The 18,388-nt window shown below is 44.5% G+C and overlaps 1 protein-coding gene across 16 annotated transcripts in view; it reads right to left on the bottom strand.

The window, feature by feature from the left end:
• The window catches only part of Rimbp2 (RIMS binding protein 2), a 247,665-nt gene that overhangs the window by 189,591 nt on the left and 39,686 nt on the right, over positions 1 to 18,388 (bottom strand). For 15 of the 16 annotated variants that reach the window (XM_045156310.1, XM_045156309.1, XM_045156316.1 and 12 more), the window contains exon 2: positions 1,266 to 1,379. The exons of the other annotated variant lie outside the window; for it this stretch is intronic. The gene's annotated coding sequence lies outside the window, so the exon portion shown is untranslated. The remainder of the gene's footprint in view (positions 1 to 1,265; positions 1,380 to 18,388) is intronic. 16 annotated transcript variants of the gene reach the window in all.

Below are 18,388 nucleotides of genomic sequence, written 5' to 3'. Positions count from 1 at the left end.
CTGGGGCACAACCCAACTGGCCACTTCTCAGGACCTTATGGTGAGCTTGGAATCCTCCTTTCTCACACATTGACCTCCAGCTCCACTCAGAATTTAGGATGATCTTATTAAATAGTAAATTGGGGCTGGAAGGATGGCTTAGCAGTGAAGGTGCTTGCCTGTGAAGCGTAAGAACACAGGTTTGGTTCAGTACAAGCAAGCCAGATGCACATGGTGGCACATATGTCTAGAGTTTGTTTGCAGTGGCTAGAGGCCCTGGTGTGCCCATATTCTCTCTCTATCTATCTATCTATCTTTCTTGCTCACTCTCTCTTAAATAAATAAACATGCAAGAGCAAAACAAAATAAATGGCAAACTGGATCATGTTATTCTCCTACCTAAAAATTTGATACTGTTGACTTGCAACTGGTTTTAAGATTAACAACCGGGGCTGGAGAGATTGCTTAGTGGTTAAGGCACAGCCTGTGAAGCCTAAGGATCCAGGTTTAATACTCCAGGTCCCACATAAGTCAAATGCATATGGCAGCACAGGCACCCGGAGTTTGTTTGCAGTGGTTGGAAGCCATGGTGTGCACACCTATTCTCTCTCTCTTTTTCTCTCATAAATACATAAATAAATAAATCTTTAAAAATATTAGCAACTAATATTCTGACCCAGAACCTAAGGTCCTAATCAAATGCCTGTCCACCTCTCCCCAGTTAGTGTCCCAGATGACCACTTACCATGCAGTGACCTTAGGGCCTTTGCATTGCCACCCCTAGGGTATTATCTCGGCCAGAGCCCAGACCACATTCAAATTGTTCTCCACTCTGCCTTCCAAACCTTCAACATACAGCTGGCACTCCAAAACCTTGTCTTGAAGAAATTACTAAACCAGAGCTAGGGAAATGGTCCAGTAGGTAAAAGCACTTGCTGCTTAAGCATGATGAATGGAGTTCTGATACCCAGAATCCACATAAAGCCAAATGGAGCAGAGGGCACCAGTAATACCAGCTTCCTACAGTGAGGTGGAAGGAAAAAACAGAACAGTTCTCAGGCTCAAGGGAGAGATAGACTGGCTTGAGCAATGGTGAGCAAGAGACTCTGCCTCAAACAAGGTGCAAGATTGTCCTATGACCTTCACACATGCTCACACTCGCATACATACATGTACACTAAGATAATAAAAAAGAGAGAGAGAAATTGCTAAACTGTGAAGACCAGACACAGCTCATAACTAGCACAAGGTAGACAGAGCTTCCAGAAGGACAGAGGAAAACTCACCACCAAGGTGTACAACTGGGTTCCTCAGCTTTGGACATGAAGAGGGTCTTCCACAGTTGGGCCTGACCAAACCTGTCCTGGGCAGCTGCTGTCCTCAGTTGTGGTAGGCCATTTCTGGACAGGAGAGAAAAGCACACATAAATGCATATCAGAAGGCTGGCTTTCTGCTTCTTCTGCCTTCCTCCTTACCCAAGATGCAGAGGCCAAGGTGAGACTAGTCTGTTGAGGTCAGAACCCTTCCAGCTGAGAGTGGCTTAACTCACAGTCCTCCTAATGTCAGACTCTCTTTTCTTTCATCCAGATTTCCTTGTGGGCAACAATGGAAAACTACATGTACTTCCGGGTGCAAGACTCCATAGCTCTAGAGCAGACCTCCAGACTCGGGAGGAGCATCTGAGGCTCATTGCCACAGAAAGGCACCTCGGGCTTACTGTTCACATTTACCTGTGACATCCAGCTCACTGGATAGGTCAAGAAAATGTTTTCATAGGTCAAATCACTTAACAACAATCAATATAAAAACCAACAAGCATGCTATACACAGTGAGCTAAGGTAACCCCCAAATATTTAAAATAGAGATTCCCGAGTGGCTTCCAGTCCTCAATGTGACATAAACAATTGCAATAGCAGAAGTCACTCCACTTCCCTTTTACTTTACAGAAACAAGTGTTAAGACTCTGCAGAATAAGGTAGCAACTTGAAGGGACCCTGATTTCACCACGAAAGTGACCTGGACCAGAAGTAAGTATTGTGAGAGATGGCGGTCAGGCTTCACCCTAGACCTCGGAACTGAAAACCAGACTACACAACCAAGATTCAATTTATCTCAATTTAACACACACTTGCTAAGCTCCTCCACAGTGTCTGGAAGTCCTAAAGCACATGACAAATGAGATCAAGTTCTTCCAGGACTTGAGGTCTGGTGGGAAAGGCCGGAACAAGCATGTATGCTTTTAACTCAATCTGGCATCTAATAAGATTTAGAATGATGAGCAAGGAGATGTGAGGGGAAGCTGTCTAGACAGGAGGTCAAGACTCACTTTCTGAGATAGCTAAGACAGAACTTATGATACGGAGGGAGTAAGCAGAGCTCACAAGAGGGAACACTGTATTAAAAACAGAAAAATTATCAAAGTCTGCCTATAGGTGCCCTCCCAACATCATATGCTTCCAATATTTGGACATCAGTCCATGCCAGCCTCTCTGGATGGGACAGTGGAAGTACCATGTCAGCAGAAAACGAGTCCAGAAAATAGGCCTCTCTCTCTTTTTTAAAAAATTTTATTTATTTGCATACAGAGATAGAGAGAGAAGGGAGACAGACAGAGACAGAATAGGCATTCCAGGGCCTTTAGCCACTGCAAATGAACTCCAGATGCATGTGCCCCTTGTGTATCTGGTTTATGTGGGTACTGGGGAACCAAACCTGGGTCCTTTGGCTTCACAGGCAAACGCCTTAACCACTAAGCCATTTCTCCAGCCCAGGCCTCTGTCTCTTAACATCAAGAGCTTCAATGACAAAATGCTTCCATTCCCTTCCAGTTATCCTAAACTGAGCCCACCTCTAACTTCTATGTTGTCAAGACTTCATTTTATAATTAAAAGACCTGGCAAGACTGACTCACTGATGTGATAACCTCTGATAGGAAGTCTAAAACCAGGAACATCAAACTAAAACTCAGAAGAAAGAGCAGCCTAAATAAAGAAAGCAAATTTAACAGGCAGAAAGCATCTAAAGAGGTAGGGAGATGCTTGCATGGGCTTTTTGTTATTGCTCTGTGTGTGTGTGTGTGTGTGTGTGTGTGTGTGTGTGCGCGCGCGCGCGCGCACGCGCATGTGAATGTGTGTTTGGGGCTTTTTGTTTGCAGTACTAGGGCTAGAATTCAAGGCCCCTTAAATTCTACACAATCACTAAAAGGAACTCATAATTAAATATGTAGTTGCTAAAACGAAATTATAAGTGGTACATTAGGAAGACAGACTTAAGAAAATCTCCTCAAAAAAATTAAAGGAAACCCTTCAACATATTGGTCTTGGCAAAGACTTTCTGAATACAACCCCAATTGCTCAGGCAATAAAACCACAGACTAATCACTGGGACCTCATGAAATTACAAAGATTTTGCACTGCAAAGGACACAGTGAATAAAGCAAAGAGGCAACCTACAGAATGGAAAAAAATCTTCGTCAGCTATACATCTGATAGAGGATTAATATCTAGGATATACAAAGAACTCAAAAAGTTAAATAATAAGGAATCAAACAAACCAATCAAAAAAATGGGCTATGGAGCTAAATAGAGCATTCTCAAAGGAAGAAATACAAATGGCATATAAGCATCTAAAAAATGTTCTACGTCACTAGTCATCAGAGAAATGCAGATTAAAACTACATTGAGATTCCATCTCACTCCTGTCAGATTGGCCACCATCATGAAAACAAATGATCATAAATGTTGGCGGGGATGTGGAAAAAGAGGAACCCTTCTACACTGTTGGTGGGAATGCAATCTGGTCCAGCCATTGTGGAAATCAGTGTGGAGGTTCCTAAAACAGCTAAAGATTGATCTACCATATGACCCAACTATAGCACTCCTAGGCATATATCCAAAGGACTCATCTCATTTCCTTAGAAGTACATGCTCAACCACGTTTATTGCTGCTCAATTTATAATAGCTGGGAAATGGAACCAGCGTAGATGTTCCTCAACTGATGAGTGGATAATGAAGATGTGGCACATTTACACAATGGAGTTCTCCTCAGCAGTAGAGAAAAATGAAGTTATGAAATTTGTAGGAAAATGGATGGATCTGGAAAGGATTATACTAAGTGAGGCCCAGAAAGCCAAGTGCCACATGTTCTCCCTCATATGTGGATCCTAGCTACAGATGATTGGGCTTCTGTGTGAGAATTAAAATACGTAGTAGCAGAGGCCAGTAAGTTAAAAAGGAGATAAAGGGAAGAGAAAGGAAGGGAGGAGGGTACTTAATAGGTTGGTATTGTATATATGTAAGTAAAATGATTGAGATGGGGAGGTAATATGATGGAGAATGGAATTTTAAAGGGGAAAGTACAGAGGGGGGGAGGGTATTGCCATGGGATATTTTTTATAATCATTGAAAATGTTAATAAAAATTGTGAAAAGATAAAAAATTAAATTAAATTTTAAAAAAAGGAAATCTCCTCAAGTAACAGAAAATGTTTTTAAGGTCATTAGAGATCAATGTGACAAGTCCAACTTTTACTTTTCATCTTGCTTTTAAGATTTCCATAAAGCGAACATGCAGAGAAGGAGACTGTCAGTAAAATCTAACCACACTTTTCAGACTACAGTCTCAGGTTCTTTGTGAAGTAGGTGGGGAAAGCCCACCCACAGAGCAGCATGAGGCCTGAGAAGAAAACACCAGAGGAAATGCCTGGCACATGTCTGATAGTGATTCAGAGTAAGGAGGACTTTTCAAAAGGAATAGAAAGTGCTACATCATGAGTTTCTTGGCTAAAATCTCAGAAGCCACCAGAATATCTTTAAAATTCTGGTTGAATGTTATTTCCAGATTAAGACTTTTCTGCCCAAACAAGCTGTCACTAAAGTGTGAAGACAAAGAAACAACATGGCCAAATGCTCACCTGCATTGTGTTCTGTGTTGGGAAACAGCTGGAAGATGAGTTGCAACAAAACCAGTGAAAGACTAAATCAAAGGGAAAGCCAGATACTCAGACACAGCAGATGTAGTGATGGAGAAAGCAGAGCCCAAGGCGCGGAGAGCAGTGAGCATGGGACAAGAGGACAGAGGGGCTTGGAGGGAAAACATCCAAGGTAAAGAAAAGAATTTTTGAAAAGGGCATGGTGACTCATGTTGGTAATTCCAATGTTTAGGAAACTGAGGCATAAAAATTACCACAAATTCTAGGGCAGCCTGGGCTGTAGAGTTTAACCCTAGAAGTTGGAAGACTGTGTGTGTGTGTGTGTGTGTTGTGTGTGGTGTATTTTGCTGGAAATTGAATACAGGGTCTTGCATGCACATACTAGAAAAATATTCTACTACTGAGCTATATCCCTAGCACTCTCTTTATTTTTTTTATTTTTAAAATAAGGTCTCACTAAGTTGCCCAGGCTGGCCTAGAACTCGCACTTCTTAAACTTGAAATCCTTCTACTCAGCCTATTGAGTAGCAGGGATAACAGGCTATGCCATCAGATTTAGTGTTGGAAGTAATTATTAACATGTGAACTACAGGTGATACACCTGAAAATGGAGGTGATGAACAACTCCAGGAAAACTAAACATCTGTACAATAAAGAAATGCAATTTTTCTCAAAAAAAATATTTTTACACATATGTACCTACAAAACAACTTAAACCTAAACTGTTGACTTAAGTAATGTAGCAACTTAACTATGGAGCTCAGGGGAGACAGCTAATCTTCATTTACTACAGGGTTTCTCAACGTCAGCACTTTTAGGGCCAGGTAACTCATCCTGGGGCTGTCTTGTGTACTCTCAGATACTAGCAGTGTCCCTGCAATCTGATACCACTGGCTTTCCCTTCTCCTCTCAGTGCTGATAAATAGAAATATCTCCCTCCATGACCACTTTTCTCCTGGAAGACAAAATTGCCTCTGATTGAGAGCCACGTATCTATCATAACACAAAGTGCTTCCTTTATTTGGTTTTTTGAGGTAGGGTCTCACTGTAGCTCAGGCTTTGTAGTCTCAGAGTGGCCTTGAATTCATGGCAATCCTCCTACCTCTGCCTCCCAAGTGCTGGGATTAAAGGGGTGTGCCACCACACCTGGCTTTGAAAGTGCTATTTTTTACTTATGACATCTGAATAGTTAAGTTTTCAGTATGAGTATAGTTTTAGTACCATTGAGGTGACTGAAGGAAGAAATAAACAGAGTATTGCAATTATGTTGGGAGGACTGGGGCAGGAAAAAATACAAAGTAAGATGTGACTGTTTCTTAGTATCCCTCATGACACAATATTTTATTAACTGTGCATGTGCTTTTAAATTGCGAAATATTGTTGGAGCACAAAAGCAGGCATGCTCACATCTAGTCTAGGACTCACGGAAGTCTTGCCTCAAAGAAAATCTCATATATTAACTCAGTTTATACATGCATCTTTTTTCTCTAAGCAACATGAAAAATACTTATCATATAACCTTTTTCTAAATGTACACATGACCACTAGTCCACCACCTGCAGTGTGAGAACAGCTGCAATGCAGACTGAAAGCCATGGCTGGGGATCCCTAAACATGGCCAAACAAGAGCTAGGGAGATGGTTCATTGAGTAAAGCTTAAGGACCTGAGGTCAGATCCCCAGCACCAACCTAAATGGTGGTGTGTACTCATAGTAACAGTACTCAAGAGGCAGAGACAGAAGCATCCCTGGGTTTCTCGGCCAGCTTATTTAGCTGAATTGATGAGCTCCAGGTTCAATGAGAGACTTTGTCTTGAAAAAAATAAAGTATAGAGTGACTAAGGAAGACACCCAACATTGACCTTTGGTTTACACATGCTCGCACACACATGTGCCCACACACATATGAACATGTATACACACATACACACACAAAGAAAAGTACATAAAAGCACAACCTTCCTGTACGATCCTCCACCCAGCAGAGAAGTTCCAGGATCCAACACAAACCAGCCAAGTGCTTCCTCAGCCACATACCTCCCAATCTGCTTCCTTAATGAGTCATGCTTTCTCAAGGAAACAGACAAGAATTACGTAAGGGCTGGTATGACAGCTTAGTAGGTAAGGCACTTGCCTGTGATGCCTAAGGACCAAGGTTCAATTCCCCAATACCCATGTAAGCCAGATGCATAAGGTGATTTATGTGCCTGGAGTTTGTTTGCAGTGGATAGAGTCCCTGGTGTGCCCATTCTCTCCTCTCTCTCTGCTTCTCTCTCAAATAAATAAATTGTTTTTTAAAAGAATGACATAAAAATAAGATAATATGCAAGTTATATGAATTTTTCATAATACTAAATGGGACAAACATTCCTAAATTCTTGGTGCAATTTATGAGTTTGGGAGGTCTGCACAGACTCAGTCAACTTGCTTTTTCTCTCTCATCTTCCTGGATGCTGTACAGGGTCTTATCTCTCAGACCACAGGCAGACTGGAATTCTAGGGCATGATTGTGAGAAGAGGAAACAGCTCTCTGAGGCTTCACATGAGGAAGGATTATTAATTCAAAAGTGCTCCAGCCAAACAACGGCTTTGAGAGGATGTGCGCAACCAGCCCTGACGACTGAGGCAGGGTGCTCAGATATCACTTCATCCAAAGCTTTAATTAACTGCACTGTGTAGGGAGATGAGGAACAAAGGCCATGATTAATTGATGTGCCTTTTACTGCATCCATCAAACGCTGAGCCACATAAACACAGGCCACCTGCTCTGCCTTGTAAACACATCCATTGCAGACCATGGACAGCTCCATCTAGTTCCTCTGTTTACTATTGGGATCTCAGGACTGTGATAAAATAATGAATGTTAAATTTTGTTGCTATTGAAAATGGGACAGCCTCGCTGATTTTGGTAGGTGACCAATAGCTTTCTGATTGGCTAAGAGATCCACTCAGTGTAAAGAGCCCATATCTGGAATTGGGAACCAGATCAGGATCCTATGGAGACAAAGATTATGTTCTCCAGTGTCAAGCTCTCACTAGCCTTTGGCTAAAAGAGGGGCTATATACATTAAATTTTCCACAAATTAATAATGCTTATCCTATTAAAACTATGCTGACTTCATTCTCAGTTGAAGAACCTATTCTTTTTCAGAAGGTAGAGAGACCTCAGGAGATAAACTACCCCTCACACTTCACAGCCAAACCATAGCTGAAACCACAGAGCAATTGAGATGAAAAAGAGTGTTGCTTCCATGGTGAACCTGATCATCAGTGCCAACGTGAAGGAGACAGACCCTGAGGACACTCAACACCTACCAAAGCAGAGATCCAGAGGCTCCTAAGAGCTCATCTCTGAAGTAGATTTAAAACTCACCCACCATGGCTGAGAGAATTTTGTGGAAGTGGGGGTGGAAATATTGTAAGAGCCACAGGTTAAGACATGCCCAGAGGCATTCCATTCCCCCAAAAAATAACTTTCTTCTGCTCCAACAATGCATAACCCACAACCCCATAGAGAATACTTGCAACTCCACTGAGGAGGGTGCCAGAGGAATGGGGCATGGACGAGGGTAAAGAGGGTACCAATGAATGATGTATCCATATGAAATATGTTGCTAATAATAATAGCATTAATAATAATTGCCACAATAAGTTTAAAAAAAGAAAGAAAGAATGCTGTGGTCTTCCATCAGTGTGAGTTTCCCTGTATTTCACATATATTGTACCCACAGACATTGGTTCTACACAAACTACTTGCTACAGTTGTTTTCTTAGTATATTCATCCACTCAAATCTTCAAGGTGTTAAACCTGATCTCCTCAGCTGTCCTTAAGTGAAAAATGCTGTCTCCAAATGCAACAAGAAGCAGAGAAAGGTTCCTACTGGAGACATTATAATTTCGAATAAGTGCCATCTTCAACAGTGATTGGGAGACTTAAACAAGCAAGACTAAAGTTCCAAGGGAACACAATTCCCAGGAGTATTGTAGATGGACAGAGGGTACGTGCAGCCTACTGCAGATTCACCAATGGGTCCTGAGCGACATCAGATGGTGAGTGCCTTCCTCAGTTTACCCCACTAGGTGATCCTCAGCACCAGAGATTCGCTGCGGCCCCACATTGGCCTGGGAATAGATCTGGAGCTAAGTGTACAGGTCAGGTTGTAACAGAAATTTAAACCACAACTACAACTCAGGGGTCTCAGATCATCACAGATATACTGAAAGTTTCTCCATCAGTCCAGAGAGCACTTCTATTTGCTGCTCCCCCCACCACAGGGAAGCCAGGCTTGCTGGCTCTGCAGCTAAGCCATAACTCAGCACCCACTGGATTCTTCCATTCCACACAGCAGGTACTTACAAGATTCAGGGTCTGCAGCCCAGTGGCTCTCACAGGCTGGTAAATCCATCCCTCTAGCACCAACCCTGGTCATCATATGCCAGCCTTTCCCAGCCCTACTTCTTCTACTCTGCGGGGGCTGGAGAGCTGTTTACTTATTCATGGACTTCTGGGAGCTGCTTTATGTCCACTGAATCGGGAGGTAATTCAATCTGCAAATGGGACTGCTTGGCACACAGTGTCACAGTGAGTCAAGCAGATAAAAAGTGCACGGCTACCAGAATCACTGGTGAAACCTGGGGATCAAGACCACAGAACACTGCCCTCCTTCCCTATGTGGCCCCCTCCCTAAGGGTCACATACTGGACATTAAACCTTCAGTGATGGGAAGAAACCCATCTGTGGCCTGCCCTGAAGGTTATGGGCAGAATGTAATGGAAAAAGCTGCACACACTAGAAGAAAGAGACAGAGGAGGGAGCCTTGGGACCCAGCAAAGGAAAGTTAGGAGTGCTGAAGATGAGAAGAGTTGTCTCTATGAGTGTTTTCTTTTTAAAAAAAATATTTTTTATTTATTTATTTGAGAGCGACAGACACAGAGAGAAAGACAGGTAGAGGGAGAGAGAGAGAATGGGCGCGCCAGGGCTTCCAGCCTCTGCAAACGAACTCCAGATGCATGCGCCCCCTTGTGCATCTGGCTAACGTGGGACCTGGGGAACCAAGCCTCGAACCGGGGTCCTTAGGCTTCACAGGCAAGCGCTTAACCACTAAGCCATCTCTCCAGCCCCTCTATGAGTGTTTTCTATGGTGACACCCTCCTTTCACTCCTGGGGATGAATCATTAGCCTCTGGAAGTTGACAGTCTCACCCAATTCCCTCCTTTAGGGTATCTGAACACTGGTCCATCCCACCCCATGGATCACACACTGCCTTTGGGCATCCTTAGCTCTGGCAGCACCATGCTCACTTTAAATCATAACATCCAGTCCTTGCCTCTCTTTAAAGATATCTCTTTATACTTATAATCAAACCACTTTTAGTTTTCAATAGTGATAAAGATTCTAGCTTGGATATAATGGCATTAATGTAGGAATCACAGAATCCAGAGCTTAAAATGTGACATGACAGTCCCCAGATAGTTAGCTCATCTAGTGTCAGAAGGTGTTACCTGAGTGACAGGGAGACAATAACCAATATCTGTCCAAGCAACTTGTGGCCTAAGCAACTCAGCAGAAAACAATATGACGTTATGCTCACATAAGTGCAAAAGTGGCACACAGCCATGGTGAGAAACCAACTGCTCTTGATTTGGTTAACTGATCTGCTCAGTGGAACAGAACCCCTAGCTTGGAAACAAGTCAGAACCATATCCAAAACCAAGCCCACTCTCCATTATCAAGCTTCCACCAATCGTAGGCTACAAGAGGGCCTACATCTATTAAACTCTCTAAAATAACAAAGGTTATCCCATTTATCTGGCGCTAACTTCATTCTCAGTTGGAGAATTTGCTTCTATTTTTCAGATGTATGCAGATCCTAGAGAGAGTCCATCACACCTCAAAAGGACCCAAGCTGAAACTAAGAGCAATTCGGGAAATGAGCAAGAGTGCTGCATCCTTGGTGAACCTGGTAATAGCACAAGAATGAAGGAGAGAGACAAAGAGAACACTCATCTCCTACAAAACCAGATATTCAGAGACACAGAGGCTCCCAAGACCTCATCACTGAAGCAGGCCTAAAATGAACCTATCATGGCTCAAGGAAATTTGTGGAAGAGGGGGTGGAAAGAATGTTAGAGCCACATGTTGGTCAATTAAGCCCAGAGACATAACTGATGGCTAACCCTACAATGCACGACCTATATTCTCCAATAAGGAGGGTCCCTGCAGAGGGGGAAGGACAGGGAGGAGGCTAATAGTGGTATCAAAATGACTGTATACACACTGTGTACTTAACTAATAAAAAAAAAAAAGATTCAAACATTCCTTAAAAAAAAAAAAAGTATGACATGAGACTTTAGAGCCAAGAAGAGCAAGGCAAGGACTAGGGGAATAATCCAGTGGATAAAGTGTTTGCTACATAACATGAGGACCTGAGTTCAGATCCTCAGTACCCACATGAGAAGCCAGGCATGGCAGTGCATGCCTGTAATCCCAGCACTGGAAGGGAAAGCAAGAGAATTCCTGGGGCTTGCTGACTATCCTATCTAGCCAAATCAGTGAGCTCTATGCTAATGAGAGTCTCAACAAATAAAGTAGAGAGCCATTGAGATTAAGGACAACATTCACCATCAACCTCTGGCCTCCACATGTGTGGTACCCACACAGGGATACACTCACTCACACTTATGCATGTACACCACATACACATGTAAAAAAGAGAAACAAGCAAGGGGCTGGACAGATGGCTCAGTGGTTAAGGCATTTGCCTGAAAATCCTAAGGACCCAGGTTTGATTCCCCAGTACCCACATAAGCCAGATGCATAAGGGGGGGATATATGTCTGGAGTTCATTTGCAGTGGCTAGAGGCCCTGACATACCCATTCTCTCTCCCTCTCTCCCTCTCTCCCTCTCTCTCTCTCTCTCTCTCTCTCCCTCTCTCTCCCTGTCTCTCTCTCTCTCTCCCTCCCTCCCTCCCTTTTACTCTAATATAAATAAATTATTTTTTTTTAAAAAAGCAAGACAGGTGGCAAAGCAGATGTTCCCAGAACCCAAGAACCATGAATAATGGAGGCCATCCACTCAGTTCCCCTTCCTGCCACTCTGTGGCTGTTGTCTTCTGGTCACTTGATTTGAGAATGTAAGGCTGGTTCCAGGTTACAACCACACAGAGCCTAGCTTCTGCCCTCACTTCTTTCCTTTCTGTCTCCCACATCCCCTACTCTCCTCCACTCACTTCCTCAAGATGACACTTGGATACCATCCTTGACTAACCACTTCCTGCATGTCAGGATGCTCATCCCTCCGAGTGACTGGAAGGACTCATCGTTGGCTAGTGATGATATACTGTGCCTGGGGATGGGGTGTGGCTTAGTTAGAAGAGTGCTTGCCTAGCATGCACAAGCCCTGGGTATGAAACACCCCCCCCCCAATGAAGCTGGTGTGATAATACATACAATCACAGCACTGGGAAAGTACAGGCAGAAAGATTAGGAATTCAAGCCTCAGGTCACTGGGATGAACCTCTAGACCAGGCACACTTTATAGGAAGAATGGAATTTATGTGAAGCTTACAAATAGAGTGCTATAATAATGAAAAAGAAAAAACCCACCACCAGAAACAAAAGCAAAAACCTGCAGCCAAGCTGTGGAGAAGCCATGCAGAATTGGGCACTTCCCATACCTCAGACTGGCATTCAGATCTGCCCCCCAGGACACCTCTTCCAGCTAGGCAGCTGCAAATCCAAAATGCTTTAATAAAACTCTAAATCTATTGAGTGATAGCCATTCAAATCACCACAAAGGCCAACCAGCTACGTAATGAGTTGAAGGCCAGTTGATGACATGAGATCCTGTCTCCAATGAAACAATAGATAAAATATAAAAAGCCAGGTGTGGTGGTGCATACCTTTAATCCCAGCACTCAGGAGGTAGAGGTAGGAAGATCGCTGTTAGTTTTCAAGACCACCCTGGGACAACATAGTCAATTCCAGGTCAGCCTGGGCTAGAGTGAGACCCTACCTGAAAACAACCAAAAATAAAAATAAAATAAACAGGGCTGGAGAGATGGCTAGGTGGTTAAGCGCTTGCCTGTGAGGCCTAAGGACCCCAGTTTGAGGCTCTATTCCCCAGGATCCACGTTAGCCAGATGCACAAGGGGGCATGCGTGTATGGAGTTCATTTGCAGTGGCTAGAGGCCCTGGCGCGCCCATTCTCTCTCTCTCTCTGCTTCTTTCTCTCTCTGTCTTTTGCTCTCAAATAAATAAATAATTTAAAAAATAAAATCAAATAAACAATAAAACGTATTTAAAGGATAAAAAAATACAGGCTGGGACCTATGTGCTCTTGCCACAAAAGTACCTATGTGAGTTGAGAAACTTGTTAATTAGCTTGAATCAGCCATTCTACAGTGGCATTATACCCCACATGCCATGTGGTACATGATAAAAAAAAAAACATACAATGTTATCTTTCAATTTGAAAATCAAAATTCTCTTGCCAATACGTCACAGCTCTTTTTCCTGATGTCCTCTGGGCAAATACACCAGGAAGAACCCATTCCTAAGTCTCTGTATCTGCTGGCAGATTTATAAAAAGCTACTGCCAGGAAAAGAACACCTCCACCTGCCTCTGTACGTTCATCCCTGAGCTGCATGAGGACAAGGACCACCACTACCAAACACCAAGCACCCAACAGAGTTGTTCCAACATTTCCCATAATACGAAGGGAGTTGCAGTAGACCTCAGTGGGGATGGACAAGGGTAACTATCCCCATATTATGGTGCTGGAAATGACAGAACACACTGCCCAGCACCGGTCTGCAGCTGTAGAGGGTCAGCAGTGGCTCTGCTCATAGTACCCTCACTCTGGCACCAGACAGGTAGGATAGCCACTACTGGGTCAGCTCCAGCCAGGGAGGGAAGAGCTTTGGAGGGTCATGTGTTGGCGTTCAAGACTCCACCCAAGAATCACACAGACTAGTCAAAACCCAGAGTCACACATGCCCACCCCAGCTTCTCCGGAATAATGACATGACTAGGCTATTTACTACAATAAGGTGGGATATGAGGGCTAAATTGGAGATCACCAAAGCATCGTGATTCCTGATTTCTCAGGAAGCACTGTGGAAGGCACGCTGCTTAGGGGTGCGCACTGCTCAGGGAGTACCCTCACGAGCCGTGAGCCCTCCACCAGTCCCAGTGGGGTAGAACATGGATACACACACAGTACTGGTTGAGCACATGTAAAAAAGAGCTGTCATCCCAAGAAGGACATGGAGGAGCCTTCGCCAAAGGTTGCTAATTAAAAGCCAAATAATGATAAAAGGCCACATGCCATATAATCCTATCTCTACGATGTTCTGAAACAGGCAAAGCTACAGACAGTGATGGATCTGTGGCTGCCAGGGCTGGTGAGAGGGTAAATGGGCCAAGCTCTAGGGAAAACCGGTCTGTCAAAGCCCACAGGATGCACAACTCAAGTAGGAAGATCTGATGTACCTGTGAACAAAACAGTAGCAATATTAGGCCTCAGCTGTTACATTGCAGACAAGATAGCAAGGATACTGCAAAACTGCAGGGCAGGTAGACAGAGACCCTGCTCTGGATCAAATTTCCTGTCATCTTAACACTGCTTTTGTAAAAAAAAAAAAAAAAAAAAATCTATTTTTTAAAACCTAATCAAAAGTATCTCTCCTCATTGTCATTCTTTTTTCAGTGTGTGTGTGTGGATATGCAGGTGCACGCATGTGACCATGTGTGTGTTCAAAGGACAGCCTTGAATATTATTCTGCTCAGATACTATACAAACCTTGCTGGGAATTTTTTGTTGTTGTTTTGTTTTGTTTTGTTCTGAGATAGGGTCTCATTGTAGCTCAGGCTGACCTGGAATTCACTATGTAGTGTCAGGGTGGCCTCGAGCTAATGGTTATCCTCCTACCCCTGTCTCCTGAGTGCTGAGATTAAAGGCGTGCACCACCACTCCCAGCTCCATATGCCTTTTATTGAGACGGGGTCTTGAACTGGCCTGAAACTTACCAGGTAGGTTTGACTAGCTGGGCAGCAAGTTCCCAGGGATCTTCCTGCCTGTGTCTCTGGGATCACAGGTATGCACCACTATACCAGCTTTTTTGTTTGTTTGTTTTTCAAGGTAGGGACTCACTCTCACTCAGGCTGTCCTGGAATTCACTATGTAGTCTCAGGGTGGCCTCAAAGTCCTGGTGATCCTCCTACCTCTGCCTCCTGAGTGCTGGGATTAAAGGCGCCACCATGCCTGGCTTACACCAGCTTTGTTGACCTGGGTGCTAGGGATCCAATTCAAGTTCTCATGTTTGCACAGTAAGCACCTTACTGATTGAGCTATCTGCCCAACCCTTAACTGTCATCCTTTTCTTTTTAATTTTTTTATTTTTTATTAATTCATCATGCTATTTAATGTTAAGTACACAAACCTCTCCAGTCATTCTTTTGTACACAGCAAGTGCCTACACCATCCTGAGCAGTGATCCACCCCCTATCACAGTGTGTGCAGGGCTCATCCACTGTACTCACGTCATGCATGCACACTATGGAACCAGGCTTGGGACACGTGTTCACTGCTAACTCCCAGTCCCAGAAAGCATCTAGCCTCTGGTAAGTGCCTGAGACTGTTGCTCAGTGAAAGATTTTATGTCTGTGTTTCCACTTGGCCGGGAATGACAGCATTAACAAGTGAAAATTGAGAGAGATAAAAGGCTCCCCTAGGAAAAAGATCAGGCTGTTGGGTGTCCCAGAGAGGCGAGTCAGTAAATACCTTCCAGAAAGCTTAAGGCGTTTGGATGCTCTGTGAGTTCCCTGCCCGTCAGAAAACCTTGCACTGATGAGCTTCCAGCCAAGGCTAGTTCGAACTAGCCCGTGTCACATCTACATTCACACACAGTTTCTACAGACTCAGGAACTATCACCTGCACAGTTCAATCCAAGCCCTGTGACCATCTGCTGTAGCATTCCAGCCATCAGGGAAGGTGGTGGAGGATCCCACCAAGGGAACCTCCACTGCCACTCACAGAGAAGCACTTGCAGAACAAACCAGGGACTGCCTGAGCTCAGCAGGCCAGAAGCAATGCCTTGCCTTTACTTAAACACTTTTAGTGCTCAAAAGCAAATTCATTACTTTACTGTCATGAGAAACCCTCCGACAATGATGCAGGGAAGTTTCTCCCAAAGCTTCACCTGTTACCAGCCAATTGCTGTTTCAAGGCTGAGGGTTAGTGTTTGGCACTCACTTTCTAAAACAAAATGCTTTGGAGGGCTTTTGTTTGTAGTTTTCAGTTTTAAGCCTAATTAACATCCTTGGACCACTAACAGAAGGAGGGCTTTGAGTGTTCATCATGTGCTCAGCTACATTAGAAGTGTCACAACACAAGCTTCATGTTGAACTCTCCAAAGACCAGATGACACTGACATTGTCTCTGTGTGAAGCAGAGGAAGACACTGAAGTGCCATGTGGTGTGATCACCCCATGGCTCTCACACAGCTAGCAGACAAGTTTCCACAATCTGAACTCAGTCAGGCCATGTGTGTCCAAGGGACATTTCCTCTGTGCTGTAATGAGCTGGCCTGTAAGTTGGAGGTTGGCACAGACCATGGATAAAGAGGATTTACTTTTGACTGCCTGTCTCTCAAAGGCAGGTGGTTCTCTTTTCACTGTCACAGGAATACCCAACACTTGAAAGTGGTCCTTGGAAATATTAAAGTGAAAAGGTTAATCCTACAGAACTACAAAGCAAGGATGAGGTAGACATCCTCTTCCATGGTTAATCTCATGATGGCTGAGAAATACTCTGGGCATGTCAGGGAGCAATTTTTTAGATTATGTTAGTGGTCAGCACCATTCCATGGACTGGAGTCCTAGACTGGGAAAGAAAAACAGGCTGAATACCAGCACTGGCCTCTCTGTTTCCTGACTGTGTTTTGACTGGGACCAATTGCCTCAAACATCTGCCATCATGCATTCCCTGCCAAGATGACTAAAACCACAGGCCAAAATAACCCTTTCCTTCCTTAAGTCCCTTTTAACAGGTGTGGTATTAAGGCAACAAGAACAGTACCTAATGTACATACGTTCTGTGGCAAAAGAGGAACCAGAATACATAGAAAAAAAAGGAGAGAGAACAAGTTCCCTAGGGCTCTGTCCACTGTCACATGTCCCTACATGTAACCAGGGAAAAGGGAACAAGTTCACTCGTTCTGTCTCCCACTGTCACGTGACCCTCCCTGTACCAAGAGCAAAGACAACAAGTTCCCTAGGGTTCTGCCCCACGGTCACACGTCCTTCCGTGTACCCCGAGAAAGGAAAAGAAGTTCACCAGTGTTACCCCCCATGGTCACACGACCCCCCCTGTACCCCGAGCAGAGACAAGAAGTTCACTACTGTCCTCTGACACCATGACATCTCCCTCCCTGCACCCACAGCAAAGAGAACAAGTTCACCAGTGACCTGTCCCTCTGTCACATATCCTGGCTGTACCCAGACAAAAGAACCAGTGTTCCCTCCCACTGTCAAATGTGCCTCCCTGTACCAAGAGCAAGGAGAAGAGTCACGAGTGTTCTCTCCACTGCCACAGGTGCCTTCCTATGCCCTGCAAAAAGGAAACAATCACTGCTGTGCCCTCCCACTGTCCCACAACCCTCCTGTACCCAGAGCAAGGAGAGCCAGTTCACGCGTGTCCCCTGCCGCTGTCACATGCCGCCCTCCTCACAGAGCCAACAGAACAAGTCACTCGTGTTCTCTCCCACTGTCAAAGGACCCGCCCTGTACCCAGAGCAAGAGAAAGAGTTCCCCAGTGTTCCCTCCCACTGCCACACGTCCCTCCCTGAACCCAGGAAAAAGAGGACAAGTTGACTAGTGTTCCCTCCCACTTTCCCAGCCCCTCCCTGAACCCCTGAACCGAGAGCAAAGAGAACCAGTTCATGCGTGTTCCCGCCCACTGTCGCTTGCTCCTGCCTGTACCTAAGGAAAAAGGAACCAGTTCACCAGTGTTGTCTACCACACTCATCCATTGTTCCCTGCACCGAGGAAAAGAGAACAAGTGTACTAGTGTTCTCTGCCACTGTCACACGACCAGCCCTGTACCCACAGCAAAGAAACAAGTTAACTAGTGTTCTGTCAAACGGTCACATGTCCTATCCAAATGTCACCCGTCGCTCCCTGTACCCATAGAGTAAAAGAATTCACTAGTGTTCTCTCCCACTTTCCCAGTCCCTCCCTGTACCCAGAGCAAAGATGTCAAGTTCACCAGTGTTCTCTCCACTCTCACACGTCCCTCCCTGAGCCCAGGGCAAAGGTCAAGCTCACCAGTGTTCTCTCCCACTCTCACACGTCCCTCCCTGAGCCCAGAGCAAAGGTCAAGCTCACCAGTGTTCTCTCCCACTCTCACACGTCCCTCCCTGAGCCCAGCAAAAAGAGAACCAGTCACTAGTGTTCTCTTGCACTGTCACACGACC

This window comes from Jaculus jaculus, chromosome 8 (assembly GCF_020740685.1).
Source record: "Jaculus jaculus isolate mJacJac1 chromosome 8, mJacJac1.mat.Y.cur, whole genome shotgun sequence".
Taxonomy (NCBI): domain Eukaryota; kingdom Metazoa; phylum Chordata; class Mammalia; order Rodentia; family Dipodidae; genus Jaculus; species Jaculus jaculus.
Note: the sequence above shows the minus strand (reverse complement) of the source record. Positions and strands in the feature narration are given on the sequence as shown.